Here is a 20,945-nt window from a genome sequence, read left to right on the forward strand (position 1 = left end):
CCAGAGTGTGGCCTTATTTGGAGATCCAGAGACAGTCAGGTTAAAACGAAGTCCTTATCCAACATGATGACTGTATCCTTGTAAGAGGAGGCAAGTTGGACGCAGACAGAGATGCCGAGAGGGAAGGCGCCCTGCGAAGGTGAAGGCAGAGACCGACCTGATGCGGGTAGAAGCCAAGGAATACTGAGATTGCCCCTGAACTGCGGGAAGCCGTGGCGCAGCCTGGAGCAGGTTCTCGCTCACAGTCCTGGAGGGAACCAGCCCTACCGACGCCTTGATCTCAGCCTTCTGGCCTCCCAGTTCCTGGCCGTAAGCCTCCCTGTGGCTGGGGCTTTGTTACAGAAGCCCCCGGCAACTGACGGAGCAGTAGAACCAAGGTATATACTGAACACTCAGGTGCTAAGGACGTGACGTTGAACCCCGCTCCCTGCTCCCGTGGAACGTGAGGCTTTGCTGGCAGCAGACAAAACAGCGAATAAACACGTGACATCAGGTGCTGAATGCTAAGAAGAGAAATGAACCGGGAGAGTGGGTAGCAAGGAAGGAGGGCAGGGCACTCGCTCAGGCAGAGATGGCTCTCTGATAACATGACATTTGAGATTTTGAGCAGAGGCCCGGATGCGTCGAGCTGGCTGGCAGGGACGCCATCTGGGGCTCAGGCCTGAGTCCAAGGTCCAGGAGGGGACGGGCATGGCTGGAGAAGGAGAGGTGATAGGAGATGAGGAGAGGGAGCCCTCCGCCCCGGGCAGGTCTCTGGGCTTTATCCTTCGGTGAGGGGTGCCACTGAGGTCCTGGGAAGGCTTTGAGCAGGGTGACCCATCACTGCCTTTTCCCGGGAGAGGAATGCCTCTGGCTGATGCCTGGGAAAGGAACCTGATCATGGGAGCCTGCAGGAGGGAGGTGCAGCTTCAGCACCGGGTGGATTGGAGTTACTGGATGCAGAGGGTTGGGGAAGGGGCTGGAGGGAGCAAGCCTCCTTCAGCTTAGCGGTCTCTTACTCCTGGGAGACTCACAACTACTGCATTCAAGGATAGGAGTTGATGTGAATAAAGAATTTTCTTAGGGCTTCAGTGATGGTCAGATTTCTTCCATGGACTCTTGCATGGATACAGAAATTCAGTGAGTAAATTAGTGAGGAGTTAATTAAAAAAAAATTCTTTATGATGCAAGAAGAAGCAATATAATGGTCTTTAAGTTGCAAAGTTAGGTCAGCTTGTGTTGGAATGAAAGTAGACAATTGCAGGTTCTGAAACATAAACCATGGTCTCACAGCAGAAGTGCCTGTGGCTCAACTCTTCACAAGAGAAAACCGAGCCCCAAGAGGCCTCCTTTGTCAGACTACAGACAGGTTCTAATTGTATCGTTTCTAAAATTTGCTAAGCTTTCAGTACCATTTTTAAAATTTTTTTCTATGTTAGGGAAAAGTTTATCTTTTGTAGTTGTTACGTGTATCAACCTGAACACAGTAATCTTTGCTTCATTGTTTGAGACTTCAGGCTGTCACCTTTCACTGATCATTTTAAGATAAATTTTAATCAAGTGCATTTTGAACCCTTATGACCCCAACCACCATACCAAGCCTGGACTGTAACTTTAATTATGGAAATGAAGGATACTTTATTTAAACTCTGTACAGTTAAAAAAACCTTGGCACTAAAACTTTTTTTTTTTTTTAATGTTGTAACAGTCCTAAATGAGCCATCTTCTTTTGACTGTTTTTATGCAATATCCTACTGTTTCACAAAATGGCCTGAAAGTGGGTGACACAAAATGCAAGGGATGTAGGTCTCGGGTGTTCCGTGTTTCAGCTTCTAAAGTCTTACTGCTTAATGACAAGTACCTGCTTTTTAAAGCAGAGCCTCTTTGTTGTGATGAGAGGAAGGTGGCTGGAACTCAGAGGCCAGGTAAACTGCTCTGACTCTTTACAGATGAGCTCCGAGACCTCTTCTACCTGAAAACTTGATGAGGCTCACCTGGATCCTGATGTTTACCTGCTCCTTGATGAGCTACTTCTCTATTAAACAGTATTAATTCAGCATCTTGCAGGTCTGGAGGCTGGAAGTCCAAGATCAGGGTGTCAGCAGATTTGGTTTCTTCTGAGGCGTCTCTCCTTGAATCAGATGGTTGCTTCTCACTGTGACCTCGTCCCTGTGTCCTAGTCTCCCCTTCTCATAAGGCCGCCAGTCACACTGCACACACCTGTGTGACCCCACTTTACCCTGGTCACCTCTTTAAGGGCCCTGCTCTGGTCCATCTGCATTCTGGGGTACCAGGGGTCAGGGCTTCCACACATGAATTTTGGGGACACAGTTCAGCACGTAACAGAGTGTAATGATGAAGTACAGATCATCTCTCCACAGATCAATGTTTTAAAAAAGCTCGTTTTTCTCATGGAAGCTCAGATGGCTTTCGTCACGTGCCTCATGGAAGGGTAGAGTGTTCTTTATTTCATCTCTTCTTACTGCCCTGGAGCACCTTGAAGACCTGCAGTTCTCCTGTGTGTGTGTGTGGTGATCCAAGATGTGCCCGGAACTTCTGGGTCTCTCAGGGCAGCCTTCCCGACCGCCTTAGTCCACTGAGGATGCTGGCTGTAACCATCCCACAGCCCGGGGGCTAATCGACAACACACATTTTATTTCTCACTGTTCGGGAGGCTGGAGTCAAGGTCACAGTGCAGACAGACTCAGTGTCTGGTCAGTGCCCTCTTCCTGGTTCACAGTCAGCCGTCTTTGGTTCTGTCCTCACATGGCAGGGGGCAGGGAGCCCTGCAGGGCCCCTTTTATAATAAAAGGGCACTAATCCCGCTCACAAGGGCTCCACCCTAATGACCTCGTCACCTCCCAAAGGCCACTCCTAAGTCCATCGCACTGGGGGACACAGACTTTCAGACCACTGATGGGCCTGATGGCTTCTGCCCCACCCAACAGCACCTCACCAGCCAGTTAGTGGGGGCTGTTTGTGGGGTGTCTTTTAGGGAAGGCCAGCCCTCCAGGTTGGGCTTCCCCATGTGTCTCCCCTGAGAGGCCCCCCCCCAGTCCTCCTCCCCAACCTGTCCTCCATCCGCTGAGACACAGTTGGCATTTCCACCCGTGATCCCCACTGCACCAGACTCTGCTTAGTGCGTGAGCTGAAAGTAGGGCTAGGAGCCCCCTCCCTCAGCCCCGTGACGCCTGGTTCCATCATGTGAACTCACCTTTGGGGCCCCATCTTATAGAGAAACAGCGTCTCAGTTTAGGGCATTTGTTTTAGTCATTTTCCAGCAATCTGTGCGATTGTCTGGAGGAGTGACCTTGAGGGTGGAAGGGGTCAGGTAAGTGGAGTGTCCGGGTCATACTGGAAAGACGTGAGCCGGAATGCCTCGTGAGAAGAGACCGCATTTGATGATGTTGGCAATGATTGACACTTCGCTTGTCAGCAGAGTGGATCCTGTGCGCTGCGGGAGAGTGGTGAGCAGAGGGCCCGTTTGTTTCTGGCAGTGTTCTGATGTTCTTGGCACTGGGATTTAGGAGACGCAGCTAATAGAACTCCTGTTCCTAGTGCATGAAGGGGATGCCACTGTTCTGTCATTCTTCACTGATGGGGAATGCCCCGGGGCCCAGGTGGCATCACTGACTCCTACCCTCCCCAGATTATCCTGGGGGGACCTGAGAATTGACAGGAATGTTGCTGGTTGTGGTCAAGAGAGCGGCCTCGCTGTGAGCCGCTCAGACCCCATAAGGCCAGCATAGTCCTGAAAAGAGCATTTCTCTTTGCTGAAAGGAGTCTGACACGCTTCCGATAATTTATAGCTGAGGTACTCTATTTTACATCTGAGCAAAGGCTTTTTTTTTCTTTTTCTGGCTAGTCGTCTTTTCAGATATGCAGAAGGGATGGAAATAGTCCAGATTTGGGCAGGTGAATTATTTTTGCAGTAAGCTAATGATGAACACTCATCTGAAAAAAAAAAGAGAAGGCTCATCTAGCAGAATGGAGTGTATGAACAAGGGAGAGGGCTTGTGATGCACTTACATGTTGTAAATCCTATCAGGAAAGCTAACAAACCACGAATGAATTGTATCCCCCCGATCCCGACTCCCGCCACCAAATTCATGTCAGCACAACCCCCAGTGTGACTGTACCTGGAGGTGGCATTTTCAGGAGGTGAGTAAGGTTCAGTGAGGTCATAAGGGTGGGGTCCTAATCCAGTAGGACCGTGGCCTTCCCAGGAGAGCAAGCTCTCTTCCTCCACACGAGGACCCAGTGAGAAGGCGCCTCTGCAAACCCAGAGGAGAACCAAATCAGCTGGCACCTTGATGTCGGACTTCCAACCTCCAGAACAGTGAGAAATAAACTTGGTTGTTGAAGCCACCAAGACTGTGGTATTTTGTTATGGCAAACTAATACAGAAGGAAATGAGTTCAACCAGGCTATTTTTCAAAAAGGATGACCAATGGAACATGAACACCAGTACTCAAGCTTGTGTTTGAGACAGATACAAGCGTTCCCATTTACTTATCTTTTTTAATGGCCTTTTTTTTAAATAGCTTTGTTGTACTGTAAGCTGTATGTATGTAAAGTGCATAATTGATGACTTCTGATGAACGGGGGCTTCTCTGGTGTTTCAGACAGTAAAGAATCTGCCTGCAGTGCAGGAGACCCAGGTTCAATCCCTGGGTCAGGAAGATCCCCTGAAGGAGGAAATGGCAAGCCGCTCCAGTCTTCTTGCCTGGGAAACTTCATGGACAGAGGAGCCTGGTGGGCTAGAGTCTGTGGGCCGCAAAGAGCGGGGCAGGACTGAGCGTGTACATACGGAGCCTTCCCCACATAAGATAACGAACTTGCATCCATCACCCCGGAAGTCTCCCCGTAGCCTTTTGTGGTCCCTCCTCCGTCTCCTCTCTTTCCCCATCCCTAGGTAATTGCTGGCTGCTTTCTTTTACAATCGACTAGTTTGCATTTTCTAAAATTTTATATCAACAGACTCATACAGTATATGTTCTTTTTCACCCTCTCCTCGCCCCCCTGCCCCACAGTCTGACTGCTTCTTTTACTCAGCAAAACTCTTCTGAGAGTCATCCAAGGCCTGTGTATTGATAGTTTATTCCTTTTTACTGCTGAGTACAGTTTTATGGATATACACCATTTACTTGGCCATTTGCCTATTAATGGACACTGGGTGGCTTCCAGTAGGCAGGTAAATATTTAACTTTTAAAAAACTGCCAAATTGTTTTCCGAGATGGCTGTATTGTTTTACGCCCCACCAACAGTTATAATAACTCCAGTTCTTCCGTATTCTTATCAACACTTGGTATAGGCAGTCTTTCTTTTTTAAATTGAAGTGTAGTTGATTTATAGTATTATATTAGTTTCAGGTGGGCAAGACAGTAATTCAGTATTTTTGCAGGTTATACTGTATTAAAAGTTATACAATAACGGCTGTAATTCCCTGTGCTGTATTATGTAGTATATCCTTGTTGCTTATCTACTTTATGCATAATAGTCTGTATCTCTTAATCTCATATGCCTAATTTGTCCCGCACCCCTTCCCTTACCCCTTCTGTAACTACTGGTTTGTTGTCTATATCTGTGAGTCTGTTTCTGTTTGGGGCTTCCCATGTGGCTCAGCTAGTAAAGAATCCGCCCACAATGTGGGAGACCTGGGTTCAATCCCTGGGTTGGGAAGATCCCCCGGAGAAGGGAAAGGCTACCCACTCCAGTATTCTGGCCTGGAGAATTCCATGGACTGTATAGCCCATGGGGTCTCAAAGAGTCAGACACGACTGCATGACTTTCACTTTTTGTTTTGCGTATATATTCATTGTATTATTTTCTAGATTCCACATACAAGAGATGTCATAAAATATTTGTATTATATGATGTCTCTCTGTCTGATTTATTTCACTAAGCATAATATTCTCTCAGTCCATCCACATGGCTGCAGATGCTGAATTTCATTCTCTTTTATGGTTGAGTAAATATTGCATTTTGTATGTGTGTATGTGTGTGCATGTGAGCACACACACACCCTCCACATCTTTATCTGTTTGTTGATAGGCATTTAGGTTGCTTCTATGTCTTGGCTACTGTAGATAGTGCTTCTGTGAACAATACATGGGGTGTATGTATCTTTTTAAATTAATGCTTTTATTTTTTCTGACTATTCAGGAGTAGAAATTACTGGATCATATGGTCATTCTACTTTTAGTTTTAATTTGGGGACCTCCATACTCTTTTCCGTATAGTGTCTGCACCAGTTTACTTTCCCACCAACAGTGTATGAGTGTTCCCTTTTCTTCACATCATCTCCAACAATTGATATCTGACTGTTTGATGATAACCGTTCTGACAGCTGTGAGGCGATATCATTGTTGTTTTGATTGCATTTCTTTATTAACTGGTGGTGGTGAGCATCTTTCCACGTGTCTGTTAGCTGCGTGTATGTGTTCTTTGGAAAAACATTGGTTGAGGTCTTCTGCCCATTTCTGGTTGTTTTTTGTTTTTTTTTTTTTCTTTTTGATATTGAGTTGTCTGAGTTCTTGGTATGTTTTGGATATTAACACCTTGTCAGTCTATTATTTCCAAATATTTTCTCCAATTCCATAAGTTTTCTTTTTGTTTTGTCCATGGTTTCCTTTGCTTTGCAAAATATCTTTTAATTAGGTCCCATTTGTTTATTTTTGTTTTTATTTCCTTAGATCCAGAAAAATATTGCTGTGATTTATGTCCTAGAGTTCTGCCTATGTGCTTTTGTAGGAGTTTTACAGTTTCAGGTCTTACATTTAATCTGTTTTGGTCTTTAATCCCCTTTGAGTTTATTTTTATATGGTGTGAGGTGACGTTCTAATCTCATTGTTTCACACGTGCCTGTCTCATTTCCCCAGCGTCAGTTGTTGAAGATTCTTTTTCCACTGTATGCTCTTGCCTCCTCTGTATCTTTAGATTAATTAACCATCCAGGCATGGATTTATTTCTGGGCTCTCTAGCCTCTTCCATTGATCTATGTGTCTATGATCTATGTGACCCATGTGTCTGTTTTTGTACCAGTACCATACCGTTTTGATTACAATAGCTTTGTAGTATAATCTGAAGTCTTGAGAGGGTGATACCTCTAGCTTTGTTCTTTTTCCCCTATTGCTTTGGCAATTCAGGGTCTTTTATAGTTCCATATGAATTTTAGGATTATTTGTTCTAGTTCTGTGAAAAAATGTCATGGATATCTTAATAGCAATTGCATGAAATCTGTAGATTACTTTGGGTAGGATGGCCGTCGTAACAATATTAATTCTCCCAATTTAAGAGCATAGGATATGGCAGTCTTTTTATTTTTGGCACATCAGTGGACGTGTGGTAGTGTCTCCCTGTATCTTTTGAATTTCCCAAATGATTAATGATCAGATGGTTAGTGTGTGATCACTGTATACGTGTTTTAACCTGATGAAAATACAACACAAAGAGAACTCTAAGAATCTACATCATTTCTATATATGTAATAGTGAAACACTGGGAATGACCACCCTCAGTAGGGGATGATGCCACAGTGTGATGACCAGCAGCGTTCACCGGAGGTGGACTTGTGGTTACTAATGTGAAAAATACTCATGATAAAGTCAGGGGGCAAGAAAGGCAGGTTGAACAGTTCATGTATAGCTGTGTCTCGTGTGTGTGTGAAGAGAAAAAGGGAGTGAGGGGGCATTGTATATCAGTGGACAAGATCTTGAAACCCTTTATTGTTAGACTAGTTCACTTCCGGTTTTTCATAATTCTAAAGCAGGTTCTAACAGGCGTCTTCCTCCCCGTGGCTGTTTGTGTAAGGTGCGTCTCCCGTGGTGGAGCTGCTGTGTCCGTGAACGTAGAGTTAAACCTTTGAACACACAAGTCCGTGTGGACTTTATTTTGCTCCACTAATTGCCTGCGTGGTGCCGGAGCCACACCTTCAGCTCCTGTGCTTTATACCTTTATCTGGCAGGACCATATTTTCCACCCTGGCCGAACCACTCTTCGATTCCAGAATTTTTCTACCTTTCCCAGGTGCTTTTCTTCCAGGTGAACTTCAGAATCATTTGCAAAGTTTAAAAAAAAACTCTTATGGGGTGGTTGGTATTAGGTATCAGTTACTGTATATTTCAGGGAGAAGGACATCTTCACACAGTCAGGCTTCCTCCCACCTGGAAATGTGGTGGTCTCTTCAGTGACCGAAAAGCATTCACTCAGGTTCGTAAGCATTGGATTGTGCTTCCTACATAAATCCCTCCTGTCACTTAAATATATTAGATATTTTATGCATGTATTTTTTGCTGTTATCAGTGGGATTATTTTACACTGTATGTTTTAATGACTGTTGCCATGTAGGAAACGATCAATGTACAGAATTTGGAAACTAGCCAACTTGATGAATTTATTTCTCAGTTTTTTTTCAGCTAATTATATTGAGTTCTTCGGGTAGACAGATGTACATACCATCAACCAGTCCTGTTAGTGTTTTTTTGTTAGCATCTTCTGGATCTAGGTTAAACACTGATGAGACTGTCAGGGCTTCAGTAACAGTTAACGTTAGCTGCTGTAGCAAAGAAGTCCAAATCTTGAGTGCCACCCTACGACTGAAGTTTCTTGCTCATGAATCAGTTCTGCAGTGGTGGTCCAGATTGGGCGACTGATGTTCACTTGATCATTCCACAGACTCAAGCCAGGGACCCTGCCGTCCTTAACACGTGGCTCCCAACATTTACTGACATTCTGTCCCGCTGGAAGCGGGAAGAGCATCTGGGTGTGAGCTTGGACTTTAATGGCACAAGCTGCACTGTGTTGGCTCAATCACGTCTGACCCTCTGTGGCCCCGTGGCACATGCTACTTCCACTCATATCTCTAAGGGAGAAAAATGCTCGGCTGGCACAGCATCCCTGGCCCAGCTCTACCCTTACCGCAGAAGGGGACTCGATTCAGGTGGGCCGTCCCTGCCCCTGCCCCTGCCCACCTCCCCAGCCCACGCCCCAGGGTGCACCAACGTTAAGGGGAGTGCCTCAGCTGGGCAGGTTCATTGTATTGCTTGCCTCATCAAGGGCCAGTTTGCTCCTTATTTACTAACCTTAATAACTTCTTACCTCTACATGGCAAGAAATGTATGAATATGTTCATTTCCTGATCAATATGTCCATTACCTGATCAGTTTGTAAGGTTTTGATTGCTTTTGTCCAAGCAACACAGGTGCCTACGTTTTACTCCTGTGCTTTCGGTGCTTACTGTCTGGCTTAGGTGTCCTCCCAGCACCTGCGGTACGCCTCGAAGTGAACATGTTTTGCTAAGGTGTGTTGAGTCAGAGTTTGTGGGGTGAAGGAGGGAACACCGAGCTTGGGAGCAGAGCCCTGGGGCTCAGGCAGGCTCCGCACTTTGCAGCTTGGGGCCGAAGTGCTGGTCGCCCACCCGGCCGCCCCACTTCCTCCTCATCTGGAGAACCCAGGCACGTCTAGGGATCAGGTGGCGATGTGCTGCAGGATGGTAGCCCCCGCCTTCCAGCCCCAGTGGAGTATTATTGTCAGAGGACTTAATCCTAGTAATTCCATTATCCTTGGCACTTGGCAGGGATTAATCCAGATGTGGGCTCATGACCTTCTCTGACCATGAGATGTGGCCAGGTGGTTTCGGGAGAGGATTTCCTCTAATACAGAGATAAGAAAGGAACCATCTGTGTGTCTAAATGGTAGGCTTGCGTTTATTGTTGAATCCGTGTATACATGGTGGTTAATTATTTCAGCCATCTCTGCATCATGTATGTTTCAGGGTTTAGACTGCACTCTGAAGGGTGTGTTTGCCCCTCATGTTCATTTGCCTTTATGTGGTTTACCGTGGAGCTCAGTTGCCTTGACCTTCATGATTTTCCATCACTAGCCGGCCCCCCTACAGTGCAGTGATTCCCTTTAGTGAACCCATTACATGCTTCTCACCCATTATATTTCAAACCCAGAATCCTCCAAAATTCTCCGCTCCTTTTACTGATAAAGACAGCGAATGAAGCTCGGGCTGTTCTGCACATGGTGTTTCAGCCCCAGCGGCCCATCCAAGTCCATGGAGTGGGGCAGAGGGGTGGTTGGCGTGTGGACATGAGGGAGGCATGTCTTGCAGTCAGCAAAGAATCAAGTCTGGAAACCCGGAAAGTGCTGGAAAGCATCACAGTAGCCCCTGAAGTTCCTAAACTTGGGGGGGGGCAGAGAAAGGAGGTGTAGTGATGAGCGCAGTGGCTCTTAGAGCCCACACACCATCAGTTCAGAGGAGAGGAAGCAGAGAGCCGCATGTGTGCACACGCGTCATAGCCTGCCCCTCCGTGAGGCCGCGAAGCGTTCTTTGGGATGTTTCCAGAAGCGTTTTCTGGCCTAGTGTCGGACTCCCGAGTCCCGTCAGCCAGGAGCCTGGGATGGCCCCTGGTGCCATGTGCATGCACACGCCTGCACACACATGAGATCCTGATGCCCTGGGGGGCAGGAGTGGACTCAGCACCCCAGAGGCTTCGGCTCCCTTTGGAGTCTGGTCCGCGGGACCAGCCTGAGAGCAGGTGATGGCGTGTTTTCTGTTAATAACGTGAGATGATGGGTGGCGGCAGCTTGGGGTAGGCTGGACAGCCGGCAAGAGCTCCCGCCTGGTGCCCCCATCGGAGCCCCGGTTCCCTGTCACGTCGGCCCTGCCCTCGGCTTCCTGATCTTTCTCATGCGTGAGGCCCTCCTGGTCATCCCTCTGCAGCCAAACCCGCCATACAAGCTGATAGAAATGAGTTTCTGAGACTCGCCGAGCAGAGCCCAGGCCCAGGGCTCGATCCACTGGTTCTTGGCACATGTGGTTGGTTCGTGCCCCTCTCTGTGCCCAGTAAGGTCTCTCCAGGCGTGGAGAGGCTCAGCCTTCAGTCCATTCTTCCTGTGCCGCCAGCGTGCTATTTGTTCAGAAAGTACCAGTGCATGCAAGCTCCAGCAGTAAGGTAAACCAGATGCAAAAGAAATGATCTTTAAGAAAATTTTAAAAGAGAAAAAAAAAAAATGTGTCCTATTGGGTCTCTACCGGATGCAGGAGGCTGAGTGAACCGCTCTGTCCCGGGCTCTGCGGGCAGCTTTATGGCTGGGATCGCGAGGCGTGGATGAGAACCGACTCAGTAAGGGCGCAGCTCTGCGGGCTTGCTCTCAGCGTTGATCAGAAAGCAGTACAGCAACACGCGAGTCAAGGACCTTTTTCAGCAGAAAGTTTGTCCTGAATGAAGGAGTTGGACCCGTTTCACTCCCTCCCCCCACCATGAAAACTGAAGCTGACCTCGCTGGCTACCTGGGATCCTGGCCCCCCGGCCCAGCTCTCAGAGGCTGTGGTGACATGCCTGTCTCCCCAGCTGTCTCCTGCCCGCCCCAAGCCAGTGAGGTGGCCAGTCACTGCCGTCTTAGGGCAGGCCGGGTGCTCTCCAGTGAGGCTTGCTTTAACACGGGAAGTCCTGGCAGTTTGTCCGTACGCAGTGTCTGTCCTGTTTTTATTCCATTTGAAGGGCACCGTTGCTGTCCCTGGCAAGTATTTAGTGAGTGTTCAAGCTTGTGCCACCTGGCCAGTCTGACTCACCTGCAGCTTCATTTTTGTGGCATGAGATGAACATCCTTATAAAAATGACTGACTTCCAGAAGGACGACATGCAGGGCCGTACCATCTGCTTGACAAGAGCCAGGGTTTTAAATTGGCTTCCTCAGCATCCCTTTATAGACGAGCGTCAGGTATTCATCAGGCGTCCTGAGGTCAGCACTAACACTGGGAGAGCAGGTCTGGGCTGTCATTTTCAGATTAATTTATATTAGAGTATGGAGAAGGAAGTGGCAACCCACTCCAGTGGTCTTGCCTGGAGAGTCCCATGGACGGAGGGGCCTGGTGGGCTGCAGTCCATGGGGTCGCAAAGAGTTGGACACAACTGAGTGATTAACACACACATATTAGAGTGTAGTTGCTTTTCAACATTGTGTTTAGTATCCACTGTCAGCAGAGTGAATCAGTTATCCGTATACATGGATCCACTCTTTGTTAGGGTCTTTTCCCATATGGCTCATTGGACTATAGAGTTCACTGTGCTATACAGTAGGTCCTTGTTAGTTATCTGTTTTATATATAGCAGTGTGGACATGTTTTCTTCTAGGAATTTTTAAAGGAAACATTTAAAAATTAATTTTAAGGGTTAGAGCATTTTTAAAATGTAATTTAACTCTCCCCTCACCCATATTATTAAATTACCCTAACATTTTAAAAATTGTGATTAAAATACACATAACATAAAATTTATCATCTTAATCATTTCCAAGTATATTGAGTTACTTTTCGATTCCACGACGTGCCCTTTTGGAATTTTTAATCATGTTTCTTACGTAGAGCTGTTTTAATCATGCTGGGAGTCCTGGAGAATATCAGATTGTCAGACTGGATAATGTCAGAGTTAAACAAAAGAGAAACATAGACGTTGCCTTGGGTGGAGTGAAGCGAGACACTTCCTGGTCTCTATTAATGGAGCTCAGATGTGGTTCAGACCTTTTCTTTGCAACTTACATTTTGTATTTTATTATTTTGTTCTAAGATCAGTCTGCTGAGCCTGTGAATACAATGAGGTTAAAACTATTGTAATTATATCTTAATTATCGCTCAAGGAATACTGTAAAATAATACAGTGCCTGGGTGAAAACAAAGAAGGAAGTTTAATTTCCTGTCTAATCATATTTTTCCTTTCTGTTTAGCATGTTAAAAGTAATTTTGAAAACATAGCCATGTTTTCCTTCCCAATTCATCTGTTTCCCTGAAGTATTTATTCTACACTTGTAGAAGAGCCTTTCACTCTAAGTATACATTGTTTTCATTCAGTATTCGTGCGTGAGTGTGTGTATGTGAGTGTGTGTGTGTATTAAGTTTATTGGCCAGTCACTTTGGGTTTCTGTTTTCCTAAACAATGAAGCTTCCCTGGAAATATTCCCTGAGCTTAGCTCACTGGAGAAGTGTCTTGCCAAAGTGAAATGCCGGGATGGAGGCTGGAAAGAGGAAGGCAGTCAGGGTGGGCCTCCCTGACCTGAACCGGGTCCAGCCCTGGCAGCTCTTAAACAGCTCGAGGGGCAGGAGGAGGGAATGGGGTGTTTTCAAGCTCTAGTCAGTGGGACTCGGTTCTGGGGTGAGGAGGCACTATTTTGCTAACTAAAGGGTAAGAAACTCTAACTCTTGAGAGGCTGGACCAAGTCCCTGGGGCCCTTCAGGACTGTTAAAAAAGAGGCCCTTTGCTCTCTGGTCAGGAAGGAGTGTTCAGTTTAATCCAAGGCGTGAACGTCACTCAGGAGTTCATGGTCCTTGCAGCTCAAGACCGGTCCGGCAAGAGCAGCTGGGTGAACACAGCATTCATTTCTTTCTTGGTTTTTGGTGGTGAAATATACAGAAAGTAAAATTCACCGTGTTAACTGTTTCTGAGCTTGCAGTTCAGTGACATGCAGCGTCCTTCACTGCTATGCAGCCGTCACCACCGTTTATCCCAGAACTTTTGCCTCTTCCTGAGCTGGAAACTCCCTGTCCATTAAACTCACCTCCGTTCCCCCTCTCCCCAGCCGCTGGGCACCACCAGTTATTTTCTGTCTCTTATCAGTCAACTACACTAGACACCTCATATAAGTGGGATTGTATAATATCTTTGTCTTTTTGTGTCTGGCTTATTTCATGCCGTGTCTTCAAGGTTCATCCATGCTGTAGCACATGTCAGGATTTCCTTCCTTTCTAAGGCTGAATAATAATCCATTGTACGTACAGCCACATCTGTTCATCCATTCATCCATTGATGGGCTCTTGGGTCGTTTCCACCTTTGGGCTATTGCGAATTGTAGTGCACTGAACATGGGTGTGCATATAACTCTCTTGAGTCCCTGCTTTCAGTTCTTTTGGGTGTGTGCCCAAAAATGGAGTTGCTGGATCAAATGGAATTAATAATTTGGTAAGCAAATCAAGTGTTTAATACTGTGAGGAGCACAGCGGCTGACCCATCTTATATTCCCGGCAGCAGTGCCCAGCACTCAGTTTTGAAACCTCAGTCTTGCCTGGAGAGTCCCATGGACGGAGGAGCCTGGTAGGCTGCAGTCCTTGGGGTTGCTATGAATCGGACCCGACTGAGCGACTTCACTTTGACTTTTCTCTTTCATGCATTGGAGAAGGAAATGGCAACCCACTCCAGTGTTCTTGCCTGGAGAATCCCAGGGACGGGGGAGCCCAGTGGGCTGACGTCTATGGGGTCGCACAGAGTCGGACACGACTGAAGTGACTTAGCTAGGACAGAGTTGCTCCGAGGACAAGGTCTCCTTCTTCAAAAGCAGCAGAAGCTGAGGGCACCAGGAGCCCACCAGGCTCCTTTCAGAGGAGCTGCAGCAGAATGCCCCCCCCGCCCTGACTTCCCACTGAGAAGTGTCTTAGTGGGCCAGCCATGCTGGCCAGACGCTTAGCTTATGCCCCAGGGTGACAGCGCTGGTGCTGGGGTTAACAGCCCACAAGCAGAGGTGCTCCTGCATCCAGGGTGTCTGGGTGAAGAAGCCGCCAGGGCTGAACCCGCACTTGGTGCTCTGAATACATAACAGCCAGAGCGAGGAATACGTCTTTAGATAACTCCTTTCCTAAGTTTTCCTTAAAGACATGGAGCTGATTCTCTCCATGCATTAGTCCTCAGTGAGACAGTGGGAAAGTCTCGTGAAAGTAGAGACTATATATATATAGATAGATAGATAGATAGATTTTTTTTTTTTAATCCATCAGGTGTGTATGTATTTGGCTGCACCAGGTCTTAGTGGCATCACGTGGGATCTTCTGTCTTCATTGCAGCATCTGGGATCTAGCTCCCTATCCAAGGATTGAACCTAGGCTCCTGCATTGGGAATGCAGAGTCTTAGCCACTAGTGTGTGTGTGTGTGTGTGTGTGTGCGTGTGCGCGCGCGCGTGTGCTCAGTCGTGTCTGACTCTGTGACTCCATGGATCATAGCCCGCCAGGCTCCTCTGTCCATGGAATTCTCCAGGCAAGAATACTGGAGTGGGTAGCCATTCCCTTCTCCAGGGGATCTCCAGGGATCGAACCTGGGTTTCCTGTATTGCAGGCAGACTCCTTACCACTGAGCCACCTGGGAAGGTGATTTTTCTAGTAGTCATGTATGGATGTAAGAGTTGAACCATGAAGAACGCTGAGTGCTGAAGAATTGATTCTTTCAAACTGTGATGATGGAGAAGACTCCTGAGAGTCCCTTGGACAGCAAGGAGGTCAAACCAGTCAATCCTAAAGGAAATCAACACTGAGTATTCATTGGAATGACTGATGTTGAAGCTCTAATACTTTGGCCACGTGATGGGAATAGCCAACTCATTGAAAAAGACCCTGATGCTGGTAAACATTGAGGGCAGGAGGAGAAGGGGGCAACAGAGGATGAGATGGTTGGATGGCATCATTGACTCAATAGACAGGAGTTTGAGCAAATTACAGGAGATAGTGAAGAATAGGAAAGCCTGGTTTGCTGCAGTCCGTGGGGTCGCAAAGAGTCGGACATGCCTGAGTAACTGAACAACAATTCCTCAAACGTTCTTCTGAAGACATCTAACTAGTGTCCTTATTTACTTTTGTGACAATAAAGGACATTATTTGTAAGTGATTAGATTTCAGTCAATTCTTTTAAAATGCAGTGCATTTTGTCTCCATCTTTAAATCTGATACTAGCACTATGGCTCAGATCATGAACTCCTTATTGCCAAATTCAGACTTAAATTGAAGAAAGTAGGGAAAACCACTAGACCATTCAGATATGACCTAAATCATGTCCCTTATGACTATACAGTGGAAGTGAGAAATAGATTCAAAGGATTAGATTTAATAGAGTGCCTGAAGAACTATGGACAGAGGTTTGTGACATTGTGCAGGAGGCAGTGATCAAGACCATCGCCAAGAAAAATAAATGCAAAAAGGCAAAATGGTTGTCTGAGGAGGCCTTACAAATAGCTGAGAAAAGAAGAAAAGTGAAAGGCAAAGGAGAAAAGGAAAGATATGCCCATCTGAATGCAGAGTTCCAAAGAATAGCCAAGAGAGTTAAGACAGCCTTCCTCAGCAATCAATGCAAAGAAATAGAGGAAAATAATAGAATGGGAAAGACTAGAGATCTCTTCAAGATAATTAGAGATACCAAGGGAACTTTTCATGCACAGATGGGCACAATAAAGGACAGAAATGGTATGGACCTAACAGAAGCAGAAGATATTAAGAAGAGGTGGCAAGAATCCACGGAAGAACTATACAAAAAATATCTTCATGACCAAGATAACCATGATGGTGTAATCACTGACCTAGAGCCAGACATCTTGGAATGTGAAGTCAAGTGGGCCTTAGGAAGCATCACTATGAACAGAGCTAGTGGAGGTGATGGAATTCCAGTTGAGCTATTTCACATCCTGAAAAATGATGCTATGAAAGTGCTGCACTCAATATGTCAGCAAATTTGAAAAACTCAGCAGTGGCCATAGGACTGGAAAAGGTCAGTTTTCATTCCAATCCCAAAGAAAGGCAATGCCAAAGACTGCTCAAACTGCTTCACAATTGCGCTCATCTTACATGCTAGTAAAATAATGCTCAAAATTTTCTAAGCTAGGCTTCAACAGTACGTGAACCATCAACTTCCAGATGTTCAAGGTGGATTTAGAAAAGGCAGAGGAACCAGAGATCAGATTGCCAGCATCCATTGGATCATTGAAAAAGCAAGAGAGCTTTTTATAAGCAGGAGAGCTTTCAATACTAGACCACCTGACCTGTGTCCTGAGAAATGTGTATGCAGGTCAAAAAGCAGCAGTTAGAACTGGACATGGAACAACAGACTGGTTCCAAATCGGGAAAGGATACGTCAAGGCTGTATATTGTCACCCTGCTTAGTTAACTTGTATGCAGAGTACATCATGAGAAATGCTGGACTGGATGGAGCACAAGCTGGAATCAGGATTGCCAGGAGAAATATCAATAACCTCAGATATGCAGATGACACCACCCTTGTGGCAGAAAGCAAAGAACTAAAGAACCTCTTGATGAAAGTGTAAGAGGAGAGTGAAAAAGTTGGCTTAAAGCTCAGCAGTCAGAAAACTAATATCATGGCATCCAGTCCCATCACTTCATGGCAAATAGATGGGGAAACAGTGACTGACTTTATTTTTTGGGGCTCCAAAATCACTGCAGATGGTGACTACAACCATGAAATTAAAAGATGCTTGCTCCTTGGAAGAAAAGTTATGACCAACCTAGATAGCTTATTAAAAAGCAGAGACATTACTTTGCCAACAAAGGTCTGTCTAGTCAAAGCTATGGTTTTTCCAGGAGTCATGTATGGATGTGAGAGTTGAACTATAAAGAAAGCTAAGCGCCGAAGAATTGATACTTTTGAACTGTGGTGTTGGAGAAGACTCTTCAGAGTCCCCTGGACTGCAAGGAGATCCAACCAGTCAATCCTGAAGGTGATCAGTCCTGAATATTCATTGGAAGGACTGATGCTGAAGCTGAAACTATAATACTGATGGGAAGAACTGACTCATTTGAAAAGACCCTGATGCTGCGATAGATTGAAGGCAGGAAGAGAAGGGGACAACAGAGGATGAGATGGTTGGATGGCATCATCGACTCAATGGACATGAGTGTGTGTAAACTCCGGGTGTTGGTGATGCACAGGGAGGCCTGTCGTGCGGCAGTCCATGGGGTTGCAAAGAGTTGGACGCGACTGACTGAACTGAACTGAACTGTCATAATAAGAGGAGATGCTTGTTGATTGCTTACTCTGCGGTAGACCCTGTGTGTGACATATCATGATGCTTGCAACTTTGTGAGGCCCCTTTATTCCTGTGAAACTGCAGCCCAGAAAGGTTAAGGGGTTCACCCAACAGAGGATGGAACTGAATTCCAGACTGTGACTCTGAAGCTTGCATACTTAAACCAGGCATTATAATAACTTCTGTCTCATTGTTTGTGTAACCTCAGTTTTGAAGCACTTATTAAATTCCAGCCTCTGTGAGAAGTGTGTTAACAAAATCACTATGACCCAAGCACTATTTTAGTCCCATTATTCATGATGAGAGTGGTACAGAGGGCAATCTGTATCATAGCTGCTCCAAGGAGCAAGCTTGCAAATACTGTCTGACCAAATCCTGACTGTGGGCTTGATGAACCCAGTTCATGATCTCTGGGTGTCTGTGCTCTACCCCTGAACCTGTGTGGTTTCATCTAACTTGCCAATCTGATGGGTGAAAAGAATAGCACTTCACAGAAGTTTTAATTTGTGTTCTTTTTAATCAGAAAGGATGAGCACCTCCTCGTTTTTCTAAGTACTGTCTGATTCTGTCCTTTGTTCTTAGTTGCTCAGTTGTTTCTGACTCTTTGTGACCCTGTGGATTGTGGCACGCCAGGCTTCCCTGTCCCTCACCGTCTCCCGGAGTTTGCTCAAACTCATGTCTCTTGAGGCGGTGATGTCTTCCAACCATCTCGTCCTCTGTTGTCCCCTTTGTTCTTGCTGGTCTTCAAATCTGACAGCTTTCTTCATCTTCAGCGTACCTGTCACTCAGAGGCCCTGACCCCTGACTCGGGTATGATGTGTTTGCTTGGGTTAGCGTGGGCAGAGTACAGTGAACAATTCATTCCACATGTTCTGGTAGGGTCTCCGTTCTCAGTTATGTTTCTTTAACAAAATTAAATGGAGTAACAATTTTAAAGGAGAAAGCAATAGCAGCCAGCCTTGTTCATTTGGAATGAATGGCTGTGCTTCCTTGTAATTCCATTTATATGGGAAGATTTGTATCAGTCAGGAGAGGGGAGGTTATGCCATGGTAATGAGCAATTCCCCAAAACAAACAGCTCAGTGGTTTTCACAGCATGGTTGAGTTCTGCCTCTGTTGCTCAGCGGGTGGTTTCTGCTGTCTGTAATTTCTCAGGGGCCCAGTCTGGGAGGGGCTGCAGTTCATGGCGGGGTCTCCATGATCTTAGAAGCAGGCAAAGAAAACCCATTGGGCCTTGAAGTCGGCTTCTAAAGCCTGTACCGGGAGTGACACACGATGCCACTCAGCTCACTGGCCAGGGTAGGTCATGGTGCCCACCCCGGTGTTCAGAAGTGTGGAGAAATGAGATCCTGCTGGTGTATAGCCCTGGGGCCGGAGGTGGACAAACACTTGCGGGTCCCAGGTGACCCCCTTAGGAGCGGCAGCCCATCTTCTGCACCTCGAGTAGCAGAGGTCCTGAGACCGTGCTGAGCAGAAGTGAGATTGTGACTGAAACAGCAAGAGCTCTGCCTGACGGATGTAACAGGCGAGGCCAGGCTGGTTCTCCTCCTCTGGGATCAGGGAGAAAGCCCAGGACCCGAGTATTGAGAGCCCGGTGGGTCACAGACGTGGTTTCCTAAGAGCCTTGTCATCAGGATCGGCCAGCTCACACCTGTTGAGCCCAGGTGGGGCGTTCTGATCCCACCTGCCTTTCTGCGTGTCCGAAAGTCGTCAGATGCGCTCTGTCCTGTGGGTTTCCCACGGTCGTCTTCTCTTGGCCTCAACGCCTCAGTTCTCATCTGCTGTCAGAGCACGTCGTGCCAGGTCACTGCCTCAATTTTTTTTTTTTTTTTTTGAACACGAGCACAATAAAAGACACTGGTTGGCTTTCCCTTTCTTTTAAGTCATCCAACTGTTACAAATAATATTTCAAGGTATTTCTTGATGATCTCGAGATGTTGGTTTTTTTTTCTTTAGAGGTAGTTTTATTGATTTTGAGAGTTCAGTTTACTCTATGCTTCTGGTGGAAAATGTCATTTTCCTTCTTTTCCCTTGACCTCCTGCATAGCCTCAGTGTGTGTTAGAGTTGAGATCATTTTCCTTGCTTCTAGAAAGCAAGCTGTCACGGGCCTGAGACCACACGGCTCTGACACATGTCGGGCGATGTTCCTGTGAGCTGTCTGCCTTGGGAGGGGTCACTGTGCAGAGAGAGGTTTCGAGAACAGCAGAGAAGAAGGCAGATTGGCCCCATACAGCTCACACAGCTCAGCCCGGGAGCGGATGGTGCTTAGCTCCACGCTGCCCGTCAGTGACACGTGGAACCCCGACGGAGCACAGCTCCACGGACACCCTGCCCTGGGGGGGACGCTCCTGCCTCCCTGAGTAGGTGCTGAGCTGAGTCCAGTGAGGAGAACATTCAGGCAGAGCTGCTTGGGGTCGGTGGGGGGCAGGCAGGGTCCTCTGTGGACCTGTGTTGTTAGAAAGTGTGAAGCCGAAGCATTGAGAGATGGGGCTGGTGAATCGGGCTGGAGTCCGCCGTGGAGGCCTTCTTGAGCAGCTTTGTAAGAAGTGTGGACTTCACCCTGTCAGCTTTCAGTAAATATTTGTGTGAGTCATGTGGATTGTTCCACGGGAAGGGCAGGCATTTGGTGTATAAGACTGAGTCACGAGGACCCACCCAGCGCTCTCGGAGTGGCCACTCGATGCCGTGAGGAACAGCATGGACCTGCCCCCAAGAGGGAGGCGCCCTGTTAGGAGGAAGTTCACCCACCGTATTTCTCAGGTGCAGCGAACGCCCAGGGACGCCCTAGCACAGACCAGGCCCACAGTCCTGGCTTCCTAGCTGGCGCTAGTGGTAAAGAACCTGCCTGCCAATGCAGGAGCCACAAGAGACAGGAATTCGAGCCCTGGGTCAGGAAGATCCCTGGAGGAGGGCGTGGCAACCCACTCCAGTATTCTCGCCTGGAGAATCCCACGGGGACAGAGGAGCCTGGTGGGCTACCGTCTATGGGGCTGCAAAGAGCTGGACACGACTGGGTGACTTAGCGCACACATAGGTCCGTGTCCTGCTGGAGGAGGCCCGCTCGGGGTAGGAGTGGGGACTGTCATTCCACACCAGCAGGGATCTGACTTCCTCCTGTGGAACTTACTGGCGAAGACGCTGGGAGTCCTGGCCTAGAAGCACATGGC

General features: G+C 47.1%; 1 protein-coding gene across 6 annotated transcripts in view; it reads left to right on the forward strand.

Moving 5' to 3' along the window:
* Positions 1-20,945, forward strand: part of DOP1B (DOP1 leucine zipper like protein B) — a 132,699-nt gene that overhangs the window by 12,785 nt on the left and 98,969 nt on the right. The gene's annotated exons all lie outside the window — the stretch shown is intronic.

The sequence above is a fragment of the Cervus canadensis genome, chromosome 7, assembly GCF_019320065.1.
Source record: "Cervus canadensis isolate Bull #8, Minnesota chromosome 7, ASM1932006v1, whole genome shotgun sequence".
NCBI lineage: Eukaryota > Metazoa > Chordata > Mammalia > Artiodactyla > Cervidae > Cervus > Cervus canadensis.